A 22,818-nucleotide genomic window follows, 5' to 3' on the forward strand; every position below is an offset into this window, starting at 1 on the left:
TCTGGATCTGTCCGGATCTCTCTGGATCTGTCCGGATCTCTCTGGATCTGTACGGATCTGTCTGGATCTGTCCAAATCTGTCTGGATCTGTCCAGATCTCTCTGGATCTGTCCGGATCTCTCTGGATCTGTCCGGATCTGTCTGGATCTGTCCAGATCTGTCTGGATCTGTCCAGATCTGTCTGGATCTGTCCAGATCTGTCTGGATCTGTCCAGATCTCTCTGGATCTGTCCGGATCTCTCTGGATCTGTCCAGATCTCTCTGGATCTGTCCAGATCTGTCTGGATCTGTCCAGATCTCTCTGGATCTGTCCGGATCTCTCTGGATCTGTCTGGATCTCTCTGGATCTGTCCGGATCTCTCTGGATCTGTCCGATCTGTCTGGATCTGTCCAAATCTGTCTGGATCTGTCCGGATCTCTCTGGATCTGTCCGGATCTCTCTGGATCTGTCCGGATCTGTCTGGATCTGTCCAGATCTGTCTGGATCTGTCCAGATCTCTCTGGATCTGTCCGGATCTCTCTGGATCTGTCCGGATCTCTCTGGATCTGTCCAGATCTCTCTGGATCTGTCCAGATCTGTCTGGATCTGTCCAGATCTCTCTGGATCTGTCCGGATCTCTCTGGATCTGTCTGGATCTCTCTGGATCTGTCCGGATCTGTCTGGATCTGTCCAAATCTGTCTGGATCTGTCCAGATCTCTCTGGATCTGTCCAGATCTCTCTGGATCTGTCTGGATCTCTCTGGATCTGTCCGGATCTGTCTGGATCTGTCCAGATCTCTGGATCTGTCCGGATCTCTCTGGATGTCTCCTGATGTCTCCGTTCTCTCTGCATGTCTTCTGAGTTTAGTTTCTCTTTGTTCTTTAATCTTTCTCCTTTGTTTCTCTTGTCCGTCTCTGCAGGTGAAATCGTTCACCTGAGCGCCGCTCTCTGACCTCCTGACCTGCTCCTCATTGCCATGGCGACCACGCTGGAGACGACGCTGCTGGAGCCGCGGTCCGGCTGGCCGGACGTCCAGCAGGACGTCCAGCAGGACGCCCAGCAGGACGCCTGCCTGGACCCCGGGGGCCGCTACTCGGTGGTCCCCTCTGTGGTCTGCTCCATGTGCTGCCTCTTCGGCATCATCTACTGCTTCTTCGGTGAGTTCTGATGGATCCGACCGGAACCTGACCGGTTCCTGCCTTCGACCTCCATCTTGGTTGTGACCCTCCTGCGTTCCCGCAGGTTACCGCTGCTTCAAGGCGGTGATGTTCCTGACGGGCCTGATGTTCGGTTCCGTGGTCATCTTCATGCTGTGCTACAAGGAGCGCGTCCTGGACACCCAGCTGAGCGTGGAGGCCTCGGTGGGCATCGGGCTGGGCGTCGGCACGCTGTGCGGCCTGGTCACCATGCTGGTGCGCAGCGTGGGGCTGTTCATGGTGGGGCTGCTGCTGGGCTGCTGGTGGGCGTGGCCACCCTGGTGGGTATGGCGGAGCTGTCCCAGGCCCCGTCGCGCTCCGTCTGGGTGCCGCTGGGCGTGCTGCTGGGCCTCGGCATGCTGTTCGCCGTGCTGACGCTGCAGTGGCAGCGCCTCTTCACCACGCTGTCCACCGCCGCGTTCGGCGCCGCCGTCATCACCGTGGCCCTGGACTACTTCCTGGAGCTGTTTGCGCTGCTGCTCTACATCTACGAGCGGATCAAGGTGGAGCCGGGGAAGCCGGTGTGTTGGATGACCTGGCTGGTGCTGGGGGTGTGGCCGTCCCTCACCCTGCTGGGGGTCATAGTTCAGTGGAAGGTAACCGCCGAGGGATACTCCCACACCAAAGGTGAGGAAACCCAATCTGACCCGGGCGCCGGCCGCCAGGCGCCGCGCCCTGATGTTTGCGACACTTCCTGTCTGTCCTCAGTGATCATCAGCCGCCAGCAGCGAAGGATGCAGGTGATGCGGATTCGTCAACGAGACGACCGCTACCGCAACAAGAAGAAGAAGAAGCAGCAACATGGCTCTTCCCACCACAACCAGGCCAAGCAGCTCAACACCGAGCCCGCCTACCGCCGCAAGCCCAACCCCATCCGCCGCTACGACCGACGTCCTGTCGCCGGTAGCCAGCGTCGCGCCGTCTGTGTCCCGGCGGATGGTGGAGAGTCTCCCAGTCTCAACCGTCTCTGTGTTTCCTTCCAGAGTTACATCCAGAGTTTTCCGGGACCGGCAGGTTCAGGCGCAGCCCTTCCCTGGCCGGCTGGTAGGAGGCGCTCACGCTGTGGTGGAGATGGGCTACGACTGCAGCTCCACGACGCCCCTCACCGGGGCCGCGGGGCCGCCTCTCCGGGCCTGACCTCTGATCCCTCACAGGCCTGATCAGGAGGAACGGCCTACAGCCACCGACCACCGGATTGACAGGCAACCTCCTGGTGTTGACCTCTGACCCGGCAGGGACAATCTGCAAAGTCTTGACAGATAGCTGGGCTTGCTGTAGCTAAGGAGCTAAGCTAGCCACTGACTTTGTGATGCATGCAGACGATAAACACACACACACACACACACACCACGACTCCAACCCTAAAGGAACCCAGTGACCCGGTTGTGAGCTTTCTGTCTCCATCTTCAGACATCAACTCCAGTGGTTCCACTGTGAACCCAGCTCAGGTTCTAACACCAGATTGGTCAAAGATCCGGGTCACCATCCATCTCTGGGTCACCATTCAACTTGTCCATTAGTTCTGCAGAAGCAACCGGCTCAAACAAATCATTGAGCTTGACCAGGAAAGAACAGCTCAACACCGACTGAACGTGTTTTCTTTGTGCAATCTGGACCACGATGACCTTCTGTGAAACCAGAAGAGACATTTTCTGTGTAATGGAGGGGACTCCCTTGGACTCCCCTGGTCTCCCTTGGACTTTCTTGGACTTTCTTGGTCTCCCCTGGTTTCCCTTTGACTCCCTTGGACTCCTTTGGACTTCCTTGGTCTCCCTTGGACTCCCTTGGACTCCTTTGGACTCCCTTGGACTCCCTTGGTCTCCACTGGTTTCCCTTTGACTCCCCTGGTCTCCTTTGGACTTTCTTGGACTCTCTTGGTCTCCCCTGGTCTCCCTTGGACTCTCTTGGTCTCCCTTGGTGCTGGACAGAACTCTGCTGTCGTGTCAAACTGCCTCGCCTCTCCTTGGACTGCCAGGTCAGCCAACCCAATTGCTCAGTTGGACGCTTCTCTTGAAGCGATACCATTGCAATACCAAACCGGGTTTAGTTGTTTCCCACAGAGAGTGTTCTGTTTACACCGGTACCTCCCTAACACCTGGAAACTGGTTTCAGAAACCCGTTTGGTGTGGGACCAGCGCCGCCTCAAACAGCTGAAGTTCCTCTAAAAACATGTTTATCTTTTTGTTTCATCATGCAAACACCAAACTCACCTCAACATCCATTCAGACGTCAAGTGGAACCGTCTTAGCGGAAGCTAAAGTCTGAATTGGATTTTAGAAAAAACATCTTGAGTACTGAACTGCTAACACTGCAGCATCTAGCATGGCAGCCATTTTGAATGTTGGAGCTATTTACTTTTTACATTAAAAGATTGAGTTGAAATTGATTCATGTAAACAAAACTTTTACACAGATTCCAAAACTTTATTTCACTGAAAGTTTACCGGCCACATAAACTAATGTGTAATGTAGCACAATGCTAATGTGCTACATTACACATTAGTTTGTCCAATTAGCCCATGAACATAGATATATCTGCGTGTACCTTCTGCTAATAAGAAGCTAACATAAAGCTAGCGTTAGCCTCTTTGGTTCTGATCCAGCCTGAGGTGCCGGTGTGAACGGGTGAATCGGACCGTCTGGTTCCTCCATGGTGTTTTTCTTTATTTAGGATGATGTAACATGTCTGGTAAAATGTGAAACTTGTTTTTAGAGGAGAACCGTGTACAGGAAGTGATGCGTTTAGTTTCCTGCTGCGATCGGCAACAAGCAGGAAACCTGTACAGAATCACTCTGCACTTATTTTAATGTCCAACAGGAATGAAGACATGCTGTATTTATTTATTTATTTGGAGTTTTATTTATTTTGCTCAGCAGTTTAAAGTCATCATGTTTCTAAAGACTGGTCATAATTAAAGCATGTGTTCCTGCTCTGTTAAAACAATAAAAACATTCAAAATCATTTTATCATCGTCTGACGATCAGCATCATAAAATCATCAGTTCTGATCATATTTCATCTTCAGCGTTAAAGTCCTGTAATATTAATGCAGCGAAATTTTAAACATCAGAATGCAACAACTGGTTGAATTCATATTCCAAATACTTTATCAAAACAACAATACAAATGTGAAATCTTTAATCAATTTAAGTAAATTAATGTCTAAAGAATTATTTTAATAGAGGAAAAATTTAGTTCATAAATACGTTTGTAAATGTAATCAATTTAAAAATGACTGTCTGTATTTATCACTGATTTTTAAAAACAGAACAATAATTTATAAAGTTTGTTACATGTTAAAAGTATAAATAATTGCAGCCATTTTTATGGTAATTATTTCTTGTCATTAATCAGGAGTTTAATTTTTTGACAGTCAGTGGGCGGGGCTAACTCTGCTCTGCGCATGGTGATTGGTCCGTGCTTGTGTTGCTAGTCAGGTCAACCAATCAGAAGTTAGTGTCAGTTTTATGCATTTCATGAAATATTAAATAATGAAGTTTTAGAAATAATTAACTGTTGAATCAAATGTTTATATTCTTCCGTTATTGACACATTTAAAATGTCTCAATTTTTAAAATTGTATCTTGTTAAAAGATGTTAACATATTTTAAGAATGGATGAATTGTGGCAGTTTTGATGCTCCATAAATGATCATGTTTAGTTGTCAGTTTAATGATCACATTTCCATCCATGATTAAATACAATGACATAAAGTAGTTAGGATGAATTATTATTTGAGGCTAATATCTCCAGCAATCATTTCATCCTTTTCCTATAATGATCACATATTGGAATCTGATATGATGATAACTTTCTGATGATAAGTGGAGACCTGATGTTCCTGACGTTTATCTGCTGCAGTTTCTCAGAGGGTTGGAGATAAATGAATCGATTCACTGCAGGATGAAATCAGCACAGGCTAATGCTAATGCTAGCGCTCCATTTAGTTCAGCTGGATTAGTTTGAGTTGGTCAGATTGCTGCGGAGCGTCGTGTCGTCTGCAGATCCTCACATGATGTCCTGCTGGTGCTGTCGACTCGCTGACCACCTGGGGACACAAACTCAAGTCAGGAACAGCTCTGCTAAAGCTAATGCTAAACCTAATGCTAATGCTAATGCTAAAGCTGATGCTGACTTCATTTGTTCTGACAGAAAAACTACGGCAACAGGGAGGGATTTTCTACTTTATGCTTCGTTTAGTTCTGAGCCGTTGGTCTGCGTAACAAAGGAATCTTTAAATCCTGAATCCAGATGAAAAACTGAGAGCAGGAAGGAAAAACGTCGTTTAAACATTTAGCAGAACTAACAGAAAATCAACCTGACCTGCTTCCAGTGCCGATCGATACAGACGATCGGTTTTTAAAGCCGATCCACTCATCAATGAAAGAGAATCTAACATAAATTCACTTGTAGTTTTACTTCCCGAACATCTTCAACCCAACCACTAAATGTTTTGAATAGGCCACAGAGCAACCTGGGAGGTCATTGTGTGTATCGGTGTGTGTGTCGGTGTGTGTGTGTCAGTCCAGCGGTGTGTATCAGTGTGTGTATCGGTGTGTGTGTCGGTCCAGCGGTGTATCAGTGTGTGTGTCGGTCCAGCGGTGTGTATCAGTGTGTGTGTCGGTCCAGCGGTGTGTGTGTCGGTCCAGCGATGTGTATCGGTGTGTGTGTCGGTCCAGCGGTGTGTGTGTCGGTCCAGCGATGTGTATCGGTTGTGTGTCGGTCCAGCGGTGTGTGTGTCGGTCCAGCGATGTGTATCGGTGTGTGTGTCGGTCCAGCGGTGTGTGTGTCGGTCCAGCGGTGTGTATCGGTGTGTGTGTCGGTCCAGCGGTGTGTGTGTCGGTCCAGCGATGTGTATCGGTGTGTGTGTCGGTCCAGCGGTGTGTATCGGTGTGTGTGTCGGTCCAGCGGTGTGTGTGTCGGTCCAGCGATGTGTATCGGTGTGTGTGTCGGTCCAGCGGTGTGTGTGTGTCGGTCCAGCGATGTGTATCGGTGTGTGTCGGTCCAGCGGTGTGTATCGGTGTGTGTGTCGGTCCAGCGGTGTGTATCAGTGTGTGTGTCGGTCCAGCGGTGTGTGTGTCGGTCCAGCGGTGTGTATCGGTGCTACCTCTCCGTCTCGGGTCTCGATGGTCTTGATCAGAACCGTTTTCTTGGAGTGGGTCTCTGCGGAGCGATGCGGCGGTTCTGGGTTGGTTTCTGCTCAAACAAACAGTCAGGAGAGATGGTGCGTTCAGGGACTGGTGGTGCGTTCAGGGACCGGCAGCCGGTACGTACCTCTGAAGCTCAGTGTGGAGAAGCTCTGCATGGCAGCGCGATCCTGGAAGAGGAGGTAGTTAGAGTCGGGTGGTTCTGAAGGTTCTGGAGGTTATGTGCAGGTTCTGACCTGCTCTCCTCGCCTTCCAGCAGCTTCCTGTAGGTGGCGATCTCCACATCCAGCGCCATCTTGACATTCAGCAGGTCCTGGTACTCCCTCAGGCGCGCCATCTCGTCCTTCATGGTGGCGATTTCGGCCTCCAGCCGGGCCACCGTGTCCTGGAAGCCGCCCGCCTCGCGCCCGTGGCGCTCCTCCATGTCCCGCATCTGCCTCAGGAGGGACTCATTCTGGACCAGAACCAACCGGGAAGAACCACACGGCAACTTAACCACACAGAACCAGTTAGCAAAAAAAATTGTTAGCACCAGAACGATTAGCAATAGGAACAGTTAGCTAAAGAACCTTAGGGCGGTTAGCTAAAGAACCTGTTAGCTACAGAACCAGTTAGCAACAGGACCAGTTAGCTACAGAACCAGTTAGCAACAGGACCAGTTAGCAACAAGAACCAGTTAGCTACAGGACCAGTAGCTACAGAACCAGTTTAGCAACAGGACCAGTTAGCTACAGAACCAGTTAGCAACAAGAACCAGTTAGCTACAGGACCTGTTAGCTACAGAACCAGTTAGCAACAGGACCAGTTAGCTACAGAACCAGTTTAGCAACAGGACCTGTTAGCTACAGAACCAGTTAGCAACAGAATCAGTTAGCTACAGGACCAGTTAGCTACAGAACCAGTTACCTACAGGACCAGTTAGCTACAGAACCAGTTAGCTACAGGACCAGTTAGCTACAGAACCAGTTAGCTACAGGACCAGTTAGCTACAGAACCAGTTAGCAACAAGAACCAGTTAGCTACAGGACCTGTTAGCTACAGAACCAGTTAGCAACAGGACCAGTTAGCTACAGAACCAGTTAGCAACAGGACCAGTTAGCTACAGAACCAGTTAGCAACAGGACCAGTTTGCTACAGAACCAGTTAGCAACAAGAACCAGTTAGCTACAGGACCAGTTAGCTACAGAACCAGTTACCTACAGGACCAGTTAGCTACAGAACCAGTTAGCTACAGGACCAGTTAGCTACAGAACCAGTTAGCTACAGGACCAGTTAGCTACAGAACCAGTTAGCAACAAGAACCAGTTAGCTACAGGACCTGTTAGCTACAGAACCAGTTAGCAACAGGACCAGTTAGCTACAGAACCAGTTAGCAACAGGACCTTTAGCTACAGAACAGTTAGCAACAGAATCAGTTAGCTACAGGACCAGTTAGCTACAGAACCAGTTACTTACAGGACCTTTAGCTACAGAACCAGTTAGCTACAGGACCAGTTAGCTACAGAACATGTTCCTCCTCCAGGGGACACACAGCTCACTCTTTCAACTTCTGTCCAGATCATTGTGGTTGTTGTTCATCAGAACCATCCAGCGGTTCTGAGGACGCTCCCTGGCCTGTGAGATTCTGATTCTACGTACCGTCCCTTTAAGGGAGTCGATCTCACAAGTGTAGGCCTGGATCTGGTGCCTGAACTCCAGCGTCTCCTGGCGGGCCTGCTGCAGCGCCTGGTTGTTCTTACTGACAGCCTGGTTCAGGTCCGAAACCTGTGGAGACAGAACTCCGTCTTCATCTGCTCTGTCAGTGCTGCCCTCTAGTGGCCGGGTCAGACACACATGCAGGTAAACAGGAAGCAGCAGGAAGTGGGTGACCTTGGACTTGTACCACTCTTCAGCCTCGGCGATGTTCTTGGCGGCGATGCCCTCGTACTGGGCCCGGATGTCCCTCAGCGCCGCCGTCAGGTCCGGCTTGGACATGTCCATCTGGACCTGGACCTGTGTCTCCTGCATCTGGTTCTGCAGCTCCCGGATCTCCTGCAGGGGGAGACAGTGAGTCTGCAGCTTGGACTGGGCCGGCTGGAGGAGGAAGAGAAGGAAGAGGAGGAGCAGGAACCTCTTCGTGGATCCTCTTGAGGAAGGATCTCCTCCTGCAGCGTCTCGATGCGTCTCTCCAGGTCCAGACGGGCCAGAGTGGCGGCATCCACATCCTGCAGAACAAATCACACGTCCTCTGAGCGACACATTGAAACAGGAAGTCAAACAGGAAGTTAAATGGAAAAAAAAGGAAGTCCAACTTTAACAAGTCAAAAATGCGAGGAATCCACGTAAGAGAAAACTTCCTTTCTATTCTCTTCCTTTCAAATATCCAACAAAAAATAAACTTTTCTGTCAAATTAAAATGCTAGCTGATAATTATTATGTTTTATTTTATTGTTTCTGGAGTAAAATGGAATAAAAAGGATCCCGGACGAGCCCCCCTGCAGAAATCACACCAAAATAAAAGCCTCAAAATAACACAAAGAAATGTAAACAAGCTAAACTTTCAGATTTAAACCACATTAAAATAAAAATATGAATAGAAAAGTGTTTTGTTTCTGTGTAGCAACAATAAGTAACAAAAACAGCAGAAAATCAGTTTATTACTAAATCGCATCGACACTCACAGCTCTCTGAACGCAGCGAGGCTGTTCTCAGCTTCTTCCTTCTGGAGGATCTCCTCCTGCAGCCTGGACACACACACACACACACACACCCCACACACACACACACACACACACACACACACACACACACAGATACACACAGTGCTTCATTTGCGTCATGACACCTTTAGAAACAAACCCAACATGAAACATTTCTCTAAGAAATTAACTGAATGTATTTTATTAAAGATGCTGCAGCTCTTGTGAATTAGGCTGGCACAACAGGCTAGCACAACAGGCTAGCACGGCAGGCTAGCACAACAGGCTAGCACGGCAGGCTAGCACAACAGGCTAGCACGGCAGGCTAGCAGACTCTCTCCTTATGGAAGAATTTAACATAAACATCAGCACTAATCTATAATCAATAATCTGCAACGTCTCGCAACAGAGTCCAAACTAAAACCTTTTCATTTATAAATTAAGAGTAAACGTTTAGCCAGGCCATCGCTAAAGCTAAAGCTAAAGCAGCTAGTTTAGCAGGAAAAGTTTCAGTTTCATGAGATGAACATGAATTCACAATATTCCCCCTGACCTCTGACCCCTGGTTCTCCCTGACCTCTGACTCCCAGTCCTCCCTGACCTCTGACCCCCAGTCCTCCCTGACCTCTGACCCCCGGTCCTCCCTGACCTCTGACCCCTGGTCCTACCTCATTTTGACCTTGTCCAGGTCGTCGGCCAGGTTGTCCCTCTCCACCTCCAGCCGGGCCCTGTGATTGGTCAGGACCTCCAGCTGCCGCCCGCAGCTCGTTCATCTCGTCCTGGTAGAGGTCGGCGATGCGCGGGGTCTCCCGGTCCCGGAGCCGCTGGACCTCCAGAACCAGCGCCTGGTTCTGCGTCTCCAGGAAGCGGACCTTCTCGATGTAGCTGGCGAAGCGGTCGTTCAGGTGCTGCAGCTCCGCCTTCTCGTTGGTGCGCGTGGCGAGGAACTCCTGGTTGAGGGCGTCCGCCGGCTGAAGTCCAGCGTCTCCCCCAGGCCGCCGTAGCGCCCCGCCGCCGGCCGGGCGGCCCCCAGGGGCCCGGCGGACCCCAGGGGGCGGTAGGCCGGCGAGACGGAGCCGCGGGTCACCTCGTACACCCTGGAGGTCACGTGGGCCCCTCCGGCGCCGGCGGGGCCCAGGAAGGAGCGGTTGAGGGACGGCGAGGCGTAGGAGCCGTGGCCAAAGGTGCGGCGGTAGGAGGAGGCGGAGCGGGCGGAGGAGGAGAAGGAGGCCATGATGGAGGCGCTGCAGCTGGAGCTCTAAGAGGAACCAACTGCCCCGGGGTATTTTTACTTACCCCTCTGGCCCCGCCTCCAGCCCCCTGATGACATCATCGCCTCTCCTCTTCCTCACAAACCGGAGGCCCGGGGGCCAAACCGGACCAGCGCAGCTCCTCCTGCGGTCCCCAACACTCCAGAGGGAAACAAGAACCGCCTGGTTTCAGTCACATCACCATCAAACTAGCAAACTCCTCACATTTCCATCCTAAAGCTGAATGTCAGGTTTATTTCCACCTTCATGCTGCAGATGATCAGCTGATCAGAAACAGTTTGTATTGACGATCAGGGAAACGTTGAGGGAAGCTCAGAGCGCCGAGTCACAGCTCAGTGACTCGGCGCTCTGAGCTTCTCCAGTCTCTCTGTCGTCATGATGAAACAATGTGAGGATGCTCTGCTGCCTTATAAAGCCTGGAGCCGCTGCAGCCTGGAGCCGCTGCAGCCTGGAGCCGCTGCAGCCTGGAGCCGCTGCAGCCTGGAGCTGCTGGAGCCGCTGCAGCCTGGAGCTGCTGCAGCGACTGGGAGTTCAATCAGGACAACGTGACGTCGTCATGTTCGTGCCATTAAAACCAAAAACATGAAGCGATCTGATGAATGAATCATCGTTCTTACAGTTTCTGGATTTTAACCTCCAAACATCACTTGAAAGTATTTCCAGTCAAATATTTCACTGGGAATACGAGCAGAATGTATTTATTTTAAACTCCCCTTTTGTTTCTGGGTTTGACCCAGTTTGGCCCAGTTTGACCCAGTTTGGCCCAGTTTGACCCAGTTTGACCCAGTTTGACCCAGTTTGACCCAGTTTGACCCAGAACCTTTCAGCTGATAACCTGCAGCAGCTTCTGTTTCCACTTTAAATAAATCAAACGATAAAACTGATGAATTGATTCATTTGGAGGAAGGTCAAAGGTCACCTCTTCACAGTTTATTTCACCTTCTCAAACTGTTCAGAGTCTGGATCCATTTTTAATCTTTTATTCTTTAAAATCTGTTTTATGTTTTATTTTCCTCCAACATGTTGCTGTGATCCGATCCATCGATGATCCATTGATCCATTGATCCATCCTGCTGCTCTCACTCTATCAATAAATGTGTGTCTCTGTGTGTCTCTGTGTGTCTCTGTGTGTCTCTGTGTGTCTCTGTGTGTCTCTATGTCTCTCTGTGTGTCTCTGTGTCTCTGTGTGTCTCTGTGTCTCTGTGTGTCTCTGTGTCTCTCTGTGTCTCTATGTCTCTGTGTGTCTCTGTGTCTCTCTGTGTGTCTCTGTGTGTCTTTGTGTGTGTCTCTGTGTGTCTCTCTGTGTGTGTCTCTGTGTCTCTCTGTCTCTGTGTCTCTGTGTGTCTCTGTGTCTCTGTGTCTCTCTGTGTGTCTCTGTGTCTCTGTGTCTCTCTGTGTGTCTCTGTGTGTGTCTCTGTGTGTCTCTGTGTGTGTCTCTGTGTGTCTCTGTGTGTGTCTCTGTGTCTGTGTGTCTCTGTGTGTCTCTGTGTGTGTCTCTGTGTGTCTCTGTGTGTCTCTGTGTGTCTCTGTGTCTCTGTGTCTCTGTGTGTCTCTGTGTCTCTGTGTGTCTCTGTGTCTCTCTGTGTGTCTCTGTGTCTCTGTGTGTCTCTGTGTCTCTCTGTGTCTCTATGTCTCTGTGTGTCTCTGTGTCTCTCTGTGTGTCTCTGTGTGTCTTTGTGTGTGTCTCTGTGTGTCTCTCTCTGTGTCTCTGTGTGTCTCTGTGTCTCTGTGTCTCTCTGTGTCTCTGTGTCTCTCTGTGTGTCTCTGTGTGTCTCTGTGTCTCTCTGTGTGTCTCTGTGTGTCTCTGTGTCTCTGTGTGTCTCTGTGTGTCTCTGTGTGTGTCTCTGTGTGTGTCTCTGTGTGTCTCTCTGTGTGTCTCTGTGTGTCTCTGTGTCTCTGTGTGTCTCTGTGTGTCTCTGTGTGTGTCTCTCTGTGTCTCTGTGTGTCTCTGTGTGTGTCTCTGTGTGTCTCTGTGTGTCTCTGTGTGTCTCTGTGTGTCTCTGTGTCTCTGTGTCTCTGTGTGTCTCTGTGTCTCTGTGTGTCTCTGTGTCTCTCTGTGTGTCTCTGTGTCTCTGTGTGTCTCTGTGTCTCTGTGGTCTCTGTGTGTCTCTGTGTCTCTCTGTGTGTCTCTGTGTGTCTCTGTGTGTCTCTGTGGTCTCTGTGTCTCTCTGTGTGTCTCTGTGTGTCTCTGTGTCTCTGTGTGTCTCTGTGTCTCTGTGTGTGTCTGTGTCTCTGTGTGTCTCTATGTCTCTGTGTGTCTCTGTGTGTCTCTGTGTGTCTCTGTGTGTGTCTCTGTGTGTCTCTGTGTCTCTGTGTGTCTCTGTGTCTCTCTGTGTCTCTGTGTCTCTCTGTGTGTGTCTCTGTGTGTCTGTGTGTGTCTCTGTGTGTCTCTGTGTCTCTGTGTCTCTGTGTGTCTCTGTGTGTCTCTGTGTGTCTGTGTGTGTCTCTGTGTGTCTCTGTGTGTCTCTGTGTGTCTCTGTGTCTCTGTGTCTCTGTGTGTCTCTGTGTCTCTGTGTGTCTGTGTGTCTCTGTGTGTGTCTCTGTGTCTCTGTGTCTCTGTGTGTCTCTGTGTCTCTGTGTGTCTCTGTGTCTCTCTGTGTGTCTCTGTGTCTCTGTGTGTCTCTGTGTCTCTGTGTGTCTCTGTGTGTCTCTGTGTCTCTCTGTGTGTCTCTGTGTGTCTCTGTGTCTCTCTGTGTGTCTCTGTGTCTCTCTGTGTGTCTCTGTGTGTCTCTGTGTGTCTCTGTGTGTGTCTGTGTCTCTGTGTGTCTCTATGTCTCTGTGTGTCTCTGTGTGTCTCTGTGTGTCTCTGTGTGTGTCTCTGTGTGTCTCTGTGTCTCTGTGTGTCTCTGTGTCTCTCTGTGTCTCTGTGTCTCTCTGTGTGTGTCTCTGTGTGTCTGTGTGTGTCTCTGTGTCTCTGTGTGTCTCTGTGTCTCTGTGTGTCTCTGTGTGTGTCTCTGTGTGTCTGTGTGTGTCTCTGTGTGTCTCTGTGTGTCTCTGTGTCTCTGTGTCTCTGTGTGTCTCTGTGTCTCTGTGTGTCTCTGTGTGTCTCTGTGTCTCTGTGTCTCTCTGTGTGTCTCTGTGTGTCTCTGTGTCTCTCTGTGTGTCTCTGTGTGTCTCTGTGTGTCTCTCTGTGTGTCTCTGTGTGTGTCTGTGTCTCTGTGTGTCTCTGTGTGTCTCTGTGTCTCTGTGTGTGTCTCTGTGTGTCTCTATGTCTGTGTGTCTCTGTGTCTCTGTGTCTCTCTGTGTGTCTGTGTGTGTCTCTGTGTGTCTCTGTGTGTCTCTGTGTCTCTCTGTGTGTCTCTGTGTGTCTCTGTGTCTCTGTGTCTCTCTGTGTCTCTGTGTGTCTCTGTGTCTCTCTGTGTGTCTCTGTGTCTCTGTGTGTGTCTCTGTGTGTCTGTGTGTCTCTGTGTGTCTCTGTGTCTCTCTGTGTGTCTCTGTGTGTCTCTGTGTGTCTCTGTGTGTCTCTCTGTGTCTCTGTGTGTCTCTGTGTGTCTCTGTGTGTCTCTGTGTGTCTCTGTGTGTCTCTGTGTCTCTGTGTGTGTGCGTTTGTCCCTCTGCTTTTCTTCAGAGAAGATGTGAGCTGACAGCTGAGGTAAACATCACCTCCTCTCTGCCTGAGCCTTCATCATCATCATCCTCCTCCTCTTCCTGTCCATATAAGGCAACTTCCTGTGGTGGTGAAGCATCTGACGATACACAGAAATGTTCACAACAGGGGATTACTGGGAGTTTGTGGTTATTTTCTTTTAAATAATGACTAAAGTTTCATCATGAAGTTGTTGATTTGAAATATTTTTCTTTAACTTGTTTGCTTGATCCATTTAAATGTGGACTTCTGTGTCCAGCACACTGGGGAAGAGATTTCAACTTGGCTCTAAGGAGGAAAAAACAAATGTTTCACTTGTGGCTGGGTTTAGGGTTAGGGTTAGTTGTTTGGACGGATTATTCTGTTCATAAATTGTATCATTTATTTTTGAATAATGATGTAATTTGTGACCTCCTTGCCGCCGGGTGGCGCTGGTGGTCTGGGTGCAAACGTCGTTCACCTCTTTTCTCTGTCGCTGCTCTCGGTGGAGTTTAGACTTTGAAAGTGTAATTCATGCTGGTAAGCGTTATGAAAATGATTATCTAACGAGTGGGGTATGTGGGAGGTGTTATTTCCTCGCTGAAAGCCGAGCTGACTGGTCGGCAGAACAAGAAAAGCAGGAAAATCGGAGAGTCGCTTTGTTTTTCAGATGAGCTAACCGGTGATTCCTTTATCGGACGCCCTACACTTTTCCTTTTAACTTCAAACTTCAGTTGATTTTTTAGCATTTTAATCCACTTTATATTTACTGATTGTGTCCTTCAGGTGGAAGTTTGAATCTATTACCCCTGAAAAGTAAGTTTTGCTAGCTGTTTCGTCTCCCCGGGTCCAAGGCTCGTGACCCGGATGTGATAACCTGCGCAGCTCTGATTTGGACTTTTCTTGCTCTTACTGGTTGTTTTTCAGACTTTAATCATGAAGAAAGAAGCGGTCCAGGCGGCAGCCAAGAGTTCCTGCAGTTCGTCAACAGAGGAGTGTCTCCGTATCACGGTAAGCTCAGGCAAAGTGCGATGTTTAGCATTTGGAAACTCCGGAAGCGTCGCACTGAACTCCGTTCAGAAATGTGTAAATTTAAGCATTTCTTTATTCTCAGGGCGTTTTAAAATGAATAATTATTATCGTGATCACTTTCCTAACTCGTTATAGCTGCTTTTTGAACTCGGCAAACTTTGTAGAGTAATTAATTGACAAGAAGCTGCTATTGTATTATCAGCTCAAAATCTAAAATGATACCTGAACTTTGACCCCGAACCTGAGGGTCCAACATGACTTTGCGGATGCAGAGAGAACTTTGATCCAAACTTCTTTTACAACATCTGTGCGACCCATGAACAGCATCATTTCTGGGTTCTGACCCGGTTCACACCGAGGTTCTGTTGGGTTCCGGTTCCTGCTGATAGGTTTTAGTTTTACCCAGTGGAGACATGAAACAGTTTCTGTTCAACCCACTGGTTCTGGTTCTGGTTCTGGTTCTGGTTCTGGTTCCGGTTCAAGTTCTGGTTCCGGTTCAAGTTTCTGGTTCTAGTTCTGGTTCCTGTTCTAGTTCTGGTTCCCGTTCTAGTTCTGGTTCCCGTTCTAGTTTGGTTCTGGTTCCAGGTTCAAGTTCTGGTTCTGGTTCAAGGTTCAAGTTCTGGTTCTGGTTCTGGTTCTAGTTCTGGTTCCTGTTCTAGTTCTGGTTCCCGTTCTAGTTCTGGTTCCCGTTCTAGTTCTGGTTCTGGTTCCAGGTTCAAGTTCTGGTTCTGGTTCAAGGTTCAAGTTCTGGTTCCGGTTCTGGTTCTGGTTCTGATTGACCCGGTTGGGTTTGGTGGCTGGAACCAGCGGTTCTGTTGGGTCAGCAGGAGGCTGACCTGGTCCCGCTTTAGATAAGACATAGGGGGCCAGATGGTCTGACCTTTGACCCCTCTCAGTTCAACACATGTCACCATAGCGACGCTGTTCTTCTTCTGTGGTTCCCTGCAGTGGTGGAGGAGTGCAGGCGGCGCCTCCTGGAGGCCGGCTTCACCGAGCTGAAGGAGACGGAGCGCTGGGACATCCGGCCCGCCAGCAAGGTGGGTGTGGGGGTCAAAAGGTCAGAGGGAGCTAGCGGGCGGAAGCTAACAAAGATATTCTCTGCAGTATTTTGTGACGAGGAATTTCTCCAGCCTGATCGCCTTCGCCGTGGGAGGAAAGTATGTGCCAGGAAACGGCTTCTCCATGATCGGAGCGCACACCGACAGCCCCTGCCTCAGGGTACGACCTCCGACCCCGCCCGTCCCTCGCCTCCACCGGGTGCTGCATCTGCTTCCCGTTGCAGGTGAAGCCGCGCTCCAAGAGGACCAAGCAGGGCGTGCTGCAGGTGGGCGTGGAGTGCTACGGCGGCGGCATCTGGAACACCTGGTTCGACCGAGACCTGACGGTGGCCGGCCGCGTCATGACGAAGGTAGTTCACCCTGGGAGCAGCAGGGGGCGCCGTTGTCTATGTCAGTGATCTCCAGCCTTTTGATTACAGGTGGAGACTTGGCACTTTTTGCTCCGGGGGAGGGGTGCGTCAGCTTATTCGTTTTCTGTTTTTTTGCCCCAATTTGCCCTTTATGACAGTGTTCAGTGTGTGGCGGCTTGTTGAATATGCAGCAGGGTCTCGGCTCCATCATCGCAGCCTGTCCAATGTGACAGGGAGCAATCAGAACGCGCGGTGATGCGAGAGGGACCCAAACGTTGACATCGGAGGTGATATGTGGAATGTTTATTACAGATATTAAGGTCATTTTTGTATATGTTTATATAGTGGTTATGTTTATTCAGTTAAATGTTAACTGTGAAAAACCATAACTCGCCTCCAAATATAGAGCAGCAAATATAGAGCAGCAAATATAGAGCAGCAAATATAGAGCAGCTCCTTTCATCAAACGCCTTTTCTTTTTGTTACGTCCACAAACTGAAAACCTTCTGGGATCGACGTATTGAGCAGCATTCAATAAACGATCACTGAGGTTTGGAAAATCGTCCAACGATCCTTAAACCGTGAACCAGACCTAAAACTCAATCTGCTCTCAGCTCGACCTCTGACCTCACGCTGTCTGACTCTGATTGCTGTGGTGACGGTTACGGATCACTTCAAAGTGAGCTACAGCTCACGATAACGACGAATGTCTGTGACTTTTAGGTGTGAAACAGGATTTCTGCGCTCAGTGGCTCAGAGATGATCTGCAGATCTGATTGGCTCCCTGTGGCCTTGGACAGGCTGAAATACAAAGTAACAGTTTTATCCTGCAGATGATGATGTGTGCGCTCTTCCTCCTCCTCCTCCTCCTCCTCCGCAGAGCGACGGCCAGCTGGTCCAAGCGCCTGGTCCACGTGCCCCGCCCTCTGCTCCGGGTGCCTCACCTGGCCATCCACCTGCAGCGCGACGTGAACGACGCCTTCGGCCCCAACAAGGAGAACCACCTGTGAGCCCAGCGGCAGGGGAACAACGAAGGGCTCTGTGTTTCCCAGCTGCAGTGAACGCACCTGTTTGTTTCAGGGTTCCCATCCTCGGCACGGCGGTCCAGGAGGAGCTGGGACCGGATCGTCTTCGTCTGGAGACGCTTCCTCTGCCACCAACACGGTGAAGCCAGTTCTTCTCGCCTGCCCCGGTTCTGGTTCTGGTTCTGATCCTGATTCTGTTTGGGTCCAGGCTGACAAGCACCACCCCGCCCTGGTCAGGGTTCTGTGTTCGGAGCTGGGCGTCCCAGCCGGACTCTCTGCTGGACTTCGAGCTGTGTCTGGTCGACACGCAGCCGGCGGTTGAGTCTGCACTTCCTGTCGGTTACCAGGGAGATCAGAAACGGGCCCGACCGCCATGTTGTTGCTTCTGCTTCATATTTGAAATGTTTTTGAGTGAACCAGCCAAAGGAATGTCACTGTGAGCAGGACGGCCTTTGATTAGGCCACTGAAGGTCAGCTGAACGAAAGCAACTGGCTACATATGAGTAGCTACGCTAACGAACACGCTACACACGCTACATGCTAGTACATAGCAAAAGGAGCAGGCATGTATGTCAGTTGTCTGCAGTAACAAAGTCAATTATTATTATTAGATGTTTTATTTGAAATAATTTGCTCAGCAGTTGAATCAGTGCAGAATTTAAATGAACATCAATGTTTTCTGCCGCCCTCCCCACCCACCACCGCCCTCCCACCCACCCCACCCTCCCCACCCACCCACCAGCCTCCCCACCCGCCACTGCAGTGTGCTTGGGCCGGCCGTTCTGACCTCCATGTCTTCCTGCAGGCTCTGGGAGGAGTCTACGAGGAGTTCATCTTCTCCCCCCGTCTGGACAACCTGCACAGCTGCTACTGTGCCCTGCAGGTCAGAGCCGGTACTGCACCTGCAGCTCCGCTCCTGCAGAGCGTTTCCTCCATCTGCTTCCTCTTCCAGGGCCTGGTGGAGTCCTGCGGCACAGACTCTCGACCTCTGACCCCAACATTAGGATGATCACTCTGTTCGACAACGAGGAGGTGAGTAGACTCGAACCTCTGACTTCTGACTCAACCCCCACCCAGCCCCTCAGTGAACTCTGCGTCCGCTGCAGGTGGGGTCGGAGAGCGCCCAGGGAGCGCAGTCCAACCTGACGGAGCTGATCCTCAGTCGGCTGGCCGCCTCCGCCTGCAACCCCAGCGCCTTCCAGCAGGCGGCGCCGCGCTCCTCATGATCAGCGCCGACATGGCGCACGCCGTCACCCCAACTACACGTCAGTGATTCAAACGGCAACGTCTGGATCCGCTTTGCTCCAAATCAGCAAGCATTTCATCCAGACGGGGCTTTCAGCCAGCTGCTGGCGGAGGCAGCGTCATGCTGCGGGCTGCTGGATCCAGTCTGTTGTTAACTGGGTAAAGTCAACCAACAGCTGCTAACCTGGAGCTGTGCTTGTTTTCTCAGGGAGAAGCATGAAGAGAACCAGCTTTCCACAAGGTCAGTCTGCCCCCCGATTGGCCGCCTCAACCGTCCACTAGCAGCAGCTTTTACTGAAGCGCTCTCTGCTTTCAGGGCCCGGTTCATCAAGTTCAACAGCAACCAGCGCTACGCCACCACCGCCGTCACCGCCTGCGTGGTCCGGGAGGTGGCGGGCCGCGTCGGCGTGCCACTGCCGGTACGCCTACTTCCTGTTTGCCAAGCCCACTTCCTGTTCGCTGGAAGCTGATATCTCATGTCACATCTACATCAGTTAGTCCGAAACACTGAGCATGATGGAGCTAGCTGGCGCAAACAGCCATGCTGATATGCTAACTCATAGCATCGCACTGAATTGACTTCGTCAACCCTTCCTACAGGCATCCAGAACGGTCAAATAAAGTAACTGTAGAAATGGAAGCAAACAGAGCAGCTTCCGCCTGCAGTTCACAGTAACGACCACTAGAGGACAAACGTTACATGCCTGGAGTCCTTTCAGAATAAGACTTCCTGTCAGTGTGGCCCCTGCAGGATGTGATGGTGCGTAACGACAGCCCCTGTGGGACCACCATCGGCCCCATCCTGGCGGCGCGGCTCGGCGTTCCCGTGGCCGACATCGGCGCGCCGCAGCTGGCCATGCACTCCATCCGGGAGATGTGCTGCACCTCCAGCGTGCTGCAGAGCACCACCCTGTTCAGGTGACCAGTCTCTGGGGTAAACAGCTGGAAGCTCAGCGGCCATTTTGACCTGACGGTGTTGCCGTAGTAACTCAGTAATAAGCGTGTCAACATGTCTAATCTCCTCATAAAGCCTGGAGACTCAGAAATGCTTCCATGCCTCTGCTGGAACATTTCAGGTTCCACACCTGACTATGTTTTGTCTTTGGATGTTTTCCTGCCACTGTCCGTCTGGTCGTCAGTCGGAGGACGAAGGAGTTTCAGCTAGTTTAGCTGCTGGTTTAGCTGCTAGTTTAGCTGCTAGTTTAGCTGCTGGTTTAGCTGCTAGTTTAGCTGCTAGTTTAGTGCTGGTTTAGCAGCAAACTAACTAGCTGCTAGTTTAGCTGCTAGTTTAGCTGCTGGTTTAGCTGCTGGTTTAGCTGCTAGTTTAGCTGCTAGTTTAGCTGCTGGTTTAGCTGCTAGTTTAGCTGCTGGTTTAGCTGCTAGTTCAGCTGCTAGTTTAGCTGCTGGTTTAGCTGCTAGTTTAGCTGCTAGCTTAGCTGCTGGTTTAGCTGCTAGTTTAGCTGCTAGCTTAGCTGCTGGTTTAGCTGCTAGTTTAGCTGCTAGTTTAGTTGCTGGTTTAGCAGCAAACTAACTAGCTGCTAGTTTAGCTGCTGGTTTAGCTGCTAGCTTAGCTGCTTTAGCTGCTAGTTTAGCTGCTAGTTTAGCTGCTGGTTTAGCAGCAAACTAACTAGCTGCTAGTTTAGCTGCTGGTTTAGCTGCTGGTTTAGCTGCTAGTTTAGCTGCTGGTTTACCTGCTGGTTTAGCTGCTGTTTAGCTGCTAGTTTAGCTGCTAGCTTAGCTGCTGGTTTAGCTGCTAGTTTAGCTGCTGGTTTAGCTGCTGTTTAGCTGCTAGTTTAGCTGCTAGCTTAGCTGGCTTTAGCTGCTAGTTTAGCTGCTAGTTTAGCTGCTAGTTTAGTTGCTGGTTTAGCAGCAAACTAACTAGCTGCTAGTTTAGCTGCTGGTTTAGCTGCTAGCTTAGCTGCTGGTTTAGCTGCTAGTTTAGCTGCTAGTTTAGCTGCTGGTTTAGCTGCTAGTTTAAACTGCTAGTTAGTTGCTGGTTTAGCAGCAAACTAACTAGCTGCTAGTTTAGCTGCTAGTTTAGCTGCTGGTTTAGCTGCTGGTTTAGCTGCTAGTTTAGCTGCTGGTTTAGCTGCTGGTTTAGCTGCTAGTTTAGCTGCTTTAGCTGCTGGTTTAGCTGCTAGTTTAGCTGCTGGTTTAGCTGCTAGTTCAGCTGCTAGTTTAGCTGCTGGTTTAGCTGCTAGTTTAGCTGCTAGTTTAGCTGCTAGTTTAGTTGCTGGTTTAGCTGCTGGTTTAGCTGCTGGTTTAGCTGCTGTTTAGCTGCTAGTTTAGCTGCTAGCTTAGCTGCTGGTTTAGCTGCTAGTTTAGCTGCTAGTTTAGCTGCTGGTTTAGCTGCTAGTTTAGCTGCTAGCTTAGCTGCTGGTTTAGCTGCTAGTTTAGCTGCTAGTTTAGCTGCTAGTTTAGTTGCTGGTTTAGCAGCAAACTAACTAGCTGCTAGTTTAGCTGCTGGTTTAGCTGCTAGCTTAGCTGCTGGTTTAGCTGCTACTTTAGCTGCTAGTTTAGCTGCTGGTTTAGCAGCAAAACTAACTAGCTGCTAGTTTAGCTGCTGGTTTAGCTGCTGGTTAGCTGCTAGTTTAGCTGCTGGTTTAGCTGCTGGTTTACCTGCTGGTTTAGCTGCTGTTTAGCTGCTAGTTTAGCTGCTAGCTTAGCTGCTGGTTTAGCTGCTAGTTTAGCTGCTGGTTTAGCTGCTGTTTAGCTGCTAGTTTAGCTGCTAGCTTAGCTGCTGGTTTAGCTGCTAGTTTAGCTGCTAGTTTAGCTGCTAGTTTAGTTGCTGGTTTAGCAGCAAACTAACTAGCTGCTAGTTTAGCTGCTGGTTTAGCTGCTAGCTTAGCTGCTGGTTTAGCTGCTGGTTTAGCTGCTAGTTTAGCTGCTAGTTTAGCTGCTAGTTTAGCAGCAAACTAACTAGCTGCTAGTTTAGCTGCTGGTTTAGCTGCTGGTTTAGCTGCTAGTTTAGCTGCTGGTTTAGCTGCTGGTTTAGCTGCTGGTTTAGTAGCTAGTTTAGCTGCTAGCTTAGCTGCTGGTTTAGCTGCTAGTTTAGCTGCTAGTTTAGCTGATAGTTTAGTTGCTGGTTTAGCTGCTGGTTTAGCTGCTGTTTAGCTGCTTGTTTAGCTGCTGTTTAGCTGCTTGTTTAGCTGCTAGTTTAGCTGCTAGCTTAACTGCTTGTTTAGCTGCTGGTTTAGCTGCTAGTTTAGCTGCTAGTTTAGCTGCTAGTTTAGCTGCTGGTTTAGCTGCTGGTTTAGCTGCTGGTTTAGCTGCTTGTTTAGCTGCTAGTTTAGCTGCTGGTTTAGCTGCTGTTTAGCTGCTGGTTTAGCTGCTTGTTTAGCTGCTAGTTTAGCTGCTGGTTTAGCTGCTAGTTTAGCTGCTGGTTTAGCTGCTGGTTTAGCTGCTAGTTTAGCTGCTGGTTTAGGTGCTGTTTAGCTGCTGTTTTAGCTGCTGGTTTAGCTGCTTGTTTAGCTGCTAGTTTAGCTGCTGGTTTAGCTGCTGTTTAGCTGCTGGTTTAGCTGCTTGTTTAGCTGCTAGTTTAGCTGCTGGTTAGCTGCTGGTTTAGCTGCTAGTTTAGCTGCTGGTTTAGCTGCTGGTTTAGCTGCTGGTTTAGCTGCTGGTTTAGCTGCTAGTTTAGCTGCTGGTTTAGCTGCTGGTTTAGCTGCTAGTTTAGCTGCTGGTTTAGGTGCTGTTTTAGCTGCTGGTTTAGCTGCTGGTTTAGCTGCTTGTTTAGCTGCTAGTTTAGCTGCTGGTTTAGCTGCTGTTTAGCTGCTGGTTTAGCTGCTTGTTTAGCTGCTAGTTTAGCTGCTGGTTTAGCTGCTGGTTTAGCTGCTAGTTTAGCTGCTAGTTTAGCTGCTGGTTTAGCTGCTGGTTTAGCTGCTGGTTTAGCTGCTGGTTTAGCTGCTTGTTTAGCTGCTAGTTTAGCTGCTGGTTTAGCTGCTAGTTTAGCTGCTGGTTTAGCTGCTAGTTTAGCTCCTGGTTTAGCTGCTAGTTTAGCTGCTATTTTAGCTGCTGGTTCAGCTGCTGGTTTAGCTGCTAGTTTAGCTGGTTTAGCTGCTGGTTTAGCTGCTGGTTTAGCTGCTGGTTTAGCTGCTGGTTTAGCTGCTGTTTAGCTGCTGGTTTAGCTGCTTGTTTAGCTGCTAGTTTAGCTGCTGGTTAGCAGCAAACTAACTAGCTGCTAGTTTAGCTGCTGGTTTAGCTGCTGGTTTAGCTGCTAGTTTAGCTGCTAGCTTAGCTGCTGGTTTAGCTGCTGGTTTAGCTGCTGGTTTAGC

The 22,818-nt window shown here is 50.0% G+C and overlaps 3 pseudogenes; 2 read left to right on the top strand and 1 right to left on the bottom strand.

Annotated features, from left to right (window-relative positions):
• Positions 1 to 905: 905 nt before the first annotated feature.
• On the top strand, positions 906 to 2,314 carry LOC129357905 (transmembrane protein 198-B-like; annotated as a pseudogene).
• Positions 2,315 to 4,824: 2,510 nt separating this feature from the next.
• LOC129357906 (desmin-like) lies at positions 4,825 to 10,555 on the bottom strand (annotated as a pseudogene).
• A 3,345-nt stretch (positions 10,556 to 13,900) lies between these two features.
• On the top strand, positions 13,901 to 19,469 carry LOC129357904 (aspartyl aminopeptidase-like; annotated as a pseudogene).
• The last annotated feature ends 3,349 nt before the right edge of the window (positions 19,470 to 22,818 follow it).

Source organism: Poeciliopsis prolifica, unplaced genomic scaffold, assembly GCF_027474105.1.
Source record: "Poeciliopsis prolifica strain line A6 unplaced genomic scaffold, Auburn_PproV2 SCAFFOLD336, whole genome shotgun sequence".
NCBI lineage: Eukaryota > Metazoa > Chordata > Actinopteri > Cyprinodontiformes > Poeciliidae > Poeciliopsis > Poeciliopsis prolifica.